This window comes from Parasteatoda tepidariorum, chromosome 9, assembly GCF_043381705.1.
Source record: "Parasteatoda tepidariorum isolate YZ-2023 chromosome 9, CAS_Ptep_4.0, whole genome shotgun sequence".
NCBI classification, from domain to species: Eukaryota; Metazoa; Arthropoda; class Arachnida; order Araneae; family Theridiidae; genus Parasteatoda; species Parasteatoda tepidariorum.
In genome coordinates this window covers 30,036,403-30,042,402 of record NC_092212.1, presented here as the reverse complement: position 1 = coordinate 30,042,402, position 6,000 = coordinate 30,036,403, and the positions used below count along the sequence as shown (strand labels likewise).

The 6,000-nt window shown below is 24.8% G+C and overlaps 1 protein-coding gene across 2 annotated transcripts in view; it reads left to right on the top strand.

The window, feature by feature from the left end:
- The first annotated feature begins 542 nt into the window (after window positions 1-542).
- Window positions 543-6,000, top strand: part of LOC107438212 (neurexin 1) — a 275,422-nt gene continuing 269,964 nt past the window's right edge. For both annotated transcript variants that reach the window (XM_071185922.1, XM_071185921.1), the window contains exon 1: window positions 543-884. The gene's annotated coding sequence lies outside the window, so the exon portion shown is untranslated. The remainder of the gene's footprint in view (window positions 885-6,000) is intronic.

Below are 6,000 nucleotides of genomic sequence, written 5' to 3'. Positions count from 1 at the left end.
ACAATTTTTAACATCGTTTGTAAAAAAATAATCAGTTCTTAAAAATGTTTATCTCTTTTCCTAAACGCATGTTTTTTTTTAAATGAAAAGGAAAGTGTTTTAATGAAATAGTAATTAAATTGTAACTCCAGTTTCTTCCTAATTTAATTGCTTAGACTCACTTAAAAATGAAATTGAAAATAAATAAGAGTAAATAGATTAATAGTTGTGCTGAATTCTTGAAAAAAACTGTAGCTAGCTTCTTTAAAAGATACAAAGTAATCTAAATTCTCTCCTAAAAATTCTACGCCAAAGCTCTTTTAAGCTTTAATCCACTTAATCAACTTTAAATCGTATTTCTAGAGCCCAAAAATATTTCCCATTAATGCTTATCGATGCGTATGGAATTTAAGAACAAAAGATCCTTAAAGAAGGATAGGCCCTTCGGAACAATCGTAAAATTCTGGAGATGTTTAATCCTGCTGGTACGGTCAGAGACCTTCTGGAAGTAATCCTTCTTGCACATAGAGGTCGCTTCGGTCGCAATCGATCCGCCTGCGTCTGTGCCTGTTTGAAGCTCTTAACCGCTTTTCGTTCGATTTCTAAGGCCAACGTGAAAGGCCCCCCAAAAACCCTGGACCTAAAAATATTGTAATTTTCCGGAACCTATTGCAGGATCCTTGAAGTTTACATAAAAGTGTTGCAAAAGCAGATTTAAATCCAGTTCAAGAAGAAGTACGAACGATTATCCCGTGAGAATTTCCAGCTCCAGAATTTCTTACTACTTCTTTTCCCAATTGCAGAAGTTCGGAAAAGAAATTAAAAATAAAAAGGAGTAAGGAGGTGTGATTTCGTATGTGGAGCGGGCTATTTTCTTTCTGGAGGGGGTGAAAGTGTTATTTAAGGTGAGTTCCTCGTGCTTTACCAAACATTTATTTCGTTTGTTTACAAAAATGAATGTGTTTTTCTTAAGTAATACTAGTGCAAGTATATTTTCAGTTCAATGCAAATAAAAGCAGAGATAATTCTAAATACGGCTCAAATAGTTTGACCTCAACCGTACTTTTGTGATTAACTTTGTGATGATCCGTAGTAAAGGATCAATTTTACTACGAGTGAAGCACATGTGTAGAAAATGAGATAACCCTTAATTAATTTATACCGTACTATCAATTTCTTCTTTGGAATAGTTATTTATATTAGAAATGTTTTTTTAAAGTGAGAAAATTCTGAATTCTTGTTTTTGAATTTGCAGAAACAATTATTCCAGATTAGCTCTCTCAATTTTGTTTATTGAAAACGGATTTCAAATTTATGCTGTAAGATAATAATTAAAAATTAATGTACAATAACATACTGGCACAATAGATAATGATAATAATGAATATTAGATTCAGCATTGATTTTATGTGTAGAAAATGTAATTACATTTAGTAAACTTATAATAGTATAATTAATTTCTAATTTGAAAAAAGTTATTTACATTAAAATTTGCATTTTAAAGGTGGGAAAATTCATATTTACTTCTTTTTAATACTATTTAAAATCGCAGATATATTATACATCCCAATTTTGCTTGTTGAAAATTGATTCCAAATTTATTCTTTAAAAATTATTAAACAATAATGCGAAACAGCATGATAACACAATACATATTGATTGTAATAATTATAAATCTCAATTGATTTTATGTGCAGCAAATGTGATTACATTTAATTACTTTATATCATACTATAAATTCATTTTTTGGAAAAGTTTTTGTATTTGAAATTGTTTTTAAAGGGGAAAAATCATCTACTCTTATTTTTTGAAGATTATTTGAATTTACAGAAATATTTATTTTAGTTCAGCTATTCCAATTTTGTTTATTGAAAATTGATTACAAATTTGTGCTATAAGATAATAATTAAGCAAAATAATCACATACTGAAACATACTGATAATAATGAATCTGAGGTTCATAATTAATTTTATGAGTAAAAATGAGATTACATTAAATTAATTTATATCACTCTAAATAATTCTTTATTAAAAAAAAGTAATTCACATTTGGATTTTTTTTCTAAAGAGAAAAAAATTAATTATTCTTGTTTTTTAGACTCTATTTAAATTCGAAGAAACATTAGGTATACCAATTTTGTTTATTGAAAATTGATTTTAAATTTATAAAAGTGAAGTTAGATAATACTGTGTAGTAATATTCTAACACAATGCATACTGATGATAATAAATCTTAGATTCACAATTGATTTTATGAGTAGAAAATGAAATTACATTTAATTAAATTATGCCGTACTATTTACTTCTTTTTTTGGAATAGATATTTAAATTAGAAATATTTTTTTTAAAACTGAGAAAATTTTGTATTCTTGTTTTTTTAACATTATTTAAGCGTGCATAAACATTAAATTTACCAATTTTGTTTATTGAAAACTATTTTAAATTTCTACTAAGAAATAATAATTAACCAATAATGTACAATAATACACTCACACAATACATACTGGTAATAATATATCTCAATTTATTTTGCGTGCAGAAAATGATAAAACCTTTCATTTCGTTTTTGAAAAAATTACTTTCATTAGAAATTGTTCTTTAAAGGTGAGAGAATTTGTATTTTCGTATTTTTTTCGACACTATTTAAGTTTAAAAAAAAGGACTTCCTTGCTTACTTGAAATACTTATTCATATAAATTATGAGTCTTGGACGACAGAAAAATGTGTAATTTTTTTTAACTCTGCACGATTTCTATTTCAACACAAAGTTAAAAATTTCAATTTTATTTATTAAAACTTGATTTCAAAATAGCAATAATTGTATTTGCATTAAAATACCTAAAATTTGATTTAAAATTTTTTAATTACGTACTGTTAATTTTTATTAGAACTTGTTATTCATATTAGCAATTGCTATTCATTTTTACTCATATTAATTGTTTCCTGTTGAAATATTAGAAAATTTGGTACAATAAGTTAATAAATTTTTTTGCTCCGAAATATGAATGTGTATCATTGAAAGTTTTAAGTAATTATTGTATCGTACTGTTAATTGCTTATTTGAATATCTTATTCATTATAAATATGATTCTTAGAAAATTTTATGCTCCCTAAAATTTTTTTTAAACACTGCTTGAATTTTCAACTATTCTAAGTTGATGAACCCAATTTTATATTTCATAACAAGTGTTTTTAGAGTAGCAATTATTGCAATTGCATTTAAATATAAATTTTTTGCTTTTAAGGCTCGAATCATTAAATTTGTATTGATTTTTTCAGATAAAAAATTGTGCTTTGCAGATGAGGAATTTTTTTTACACAGATTGTTTTATTTTGCAAAAACAACTAATTTAAGTCAATGATAACGATTTCATTTATTCAAAATTTATTTCAACAATGCAATAATAATACGTACATTAAAATCTATATAGCTCACATTAAGGGTTTCCATTATGATATTAATTTTTAATAAGGAATTATTAATGTATATTACAGTTATAGAAGGATGAGGAAATTTGATATAAGTAAAAGTCCATTGTTTTCTTTTTTCCTTATTGCTTCAAGAATTTGATATAATAATTTTTTTAACAATGTTTGAATTTACAAAAAAAGAAGAACTTTAAATTATGCTAAGTTACTCATTTTAAATTCATGTAATAATTAAAAACGAGTCATGTCCAAACGTTTCAATCAAATAATACAATTTTAGGAAGTAAATTTTTCTCTTAAAACCATTATTGGTTACTGCTGCAATTATATATTGTTTTTTGTTTAAAATTACAAGTTATTGTTATAAATTAGATTTGTACTTAGTTTTTGTATTAACTTCCAGTGTTTTTAAATTAGTTTGTGAAGAAAATTCTTAAAAATTACTGCAGGAAATCAAATTAAAAGTCAGAAACATAAAACATTAACAATAGGAACAATCTTAAAATTTGATGAAAATTATAAATTTTATAGTGCTTGAAAAAGCCAATTTTTTACTTATTTTTTATATTACCTTATGTTCATAATGAATAGACATCTTTTAATTGTTTTTTTTTTTACTCAGTATTTAAAATTAATTTTTGCTGCTTTAAACATGTTTGCTTAATTTTATTATGCTTACATATTTATTTGTCCGAAAAGTGATTAACAAAATGAACTCAGTATTTTTTTCTTTGTATTAAAATAATAATAATAATAAATGGGATGAATAAATTTATGCTTATGAAAAATAGAAAAGTTAATTAACTGTATAAACATTTAATTGCCTTTCATAATGGAAAATTCCTTTTTCATTATAATATACAATTTATTACTTAATATTTGTGCATGTTACATCAAAATATCTTTTTTATTAATTAGACCAGTACATTTGAAATTCTGCATTTATAATTCAGCTTTCTTATTTACTAAATATTCTATTTCTCTGTATTAAGGATAAGATAAAATTCAATTTTTTTAAAAATATTTATATTGATTACTATAATTCTAACAAATTTTGAATCATTTTAATAAATTTTATTTTGTAACGTATGTTAAATTTTGTTGTAAACATTGAATTGATTTTCTTTAATTAAGTGGACACATAAAATTTCCTTAAACGAACTCATATAGAAGGTATTTATAAAAAGATAAAGATAAAAGTAATCCAACAAAGAAATAAAGAGAGAAAAGCAATCTTGTAAAAATACTTGATAAAGGTAAAAATTGTCTATGAATTACACCATTAATTTTTTAAAACTCTTATGGAAAGTATTTGTTAAAAGATAAAGATAAAAGTAATCCAACAATGAAATCAAGATAGAAAAGCAATCCTGTAAAAATACTTGATAAAGGTTAAAATTATCTATGAATTACACCATTAATTTTTTTAAAACTCTTATGGAAAGTATTTGTAAAAAGATAAAGATAAAAGTAATCCTATAAAGAAATAAAGATAGAAAAGCAATCCTGCAAAAATACTTGATAAAGGTTAAAATTGTCTATGAATTACGCCATTAATTTTTTAAAGCGCAAAAGTGGATTCTGTAAAAGTGTCTTTCTTACATGGATGAGTTATACGCAGAGAAAACACCGCATGCAAATAACGGCGGCAGTCTGTGCTGAATATCCCGATTGGGGAAAATAGATTCCCAGTTAAATTTTCAGCATTAGCATTAGAGGCGGAAACTTATTGAAACTTTTATCGATAATTATTTTTCGATTGTCTATTTTTCATTAATGTTTATCGATTATTAAGTACTAATAAATCGATTAATTTTTTTTGCTTCTAATTGTCATATACGATACCAAAACAGGCATAAAGGTGAATAGCAAAAAGAGTTTTTTTTATTTTTTTATAATGAAGCAAATGAAGTTTTTATAGTATCAAAAGAGATGAATTTAATTTTAATTTTTTAAATATTAGTATTTTAGTAGACTTTAACTAATATTCGTAACAAAATAAATTCTCCACTGTTAAATTTTTTAAAATTTTTTATGTATTTAATTTGAATTTGTGTGTTTTATACTTAAATAGAAATTTATTTCATTTTATATTTCATTACGTGTTTTTGTGGAAATATAACTTTCTTAGATAAAACAATTTGTTTCCGTAAATCAAATGATTACTTTTCAATCATATTTTTTAGACATTACATGGTAATTGTAACAACTATTTTTAATTTAAGTTAATGATTTTATTTGAATAATCTTTTCCCATGCTACACTAATGTATTAATCTTTAAAATATAATTTTCGTCTTAAGGTATATAGGTAATTTATTTACGTCACACTAGAGCTTTACAATGGGCTAATGGCGACGGTCGGGGAAACACCCATGAGGATGATCCTAAGATATGCCATCATAATTTTGATCCTTTGCAGACCAGATGTTTCTCCCGCTTTGGTAGTCCGACAACACGTGCGCGAAGTTCCAGCAATTTACGGTAGAACAGTTTAGCGAGGACCTATACCGCGCACCCTCGATCTCTACACAGGCTGATGAAATGATTAAATTGATAAAATAAAAATATAGAGAGATAAAATCTATCCAAT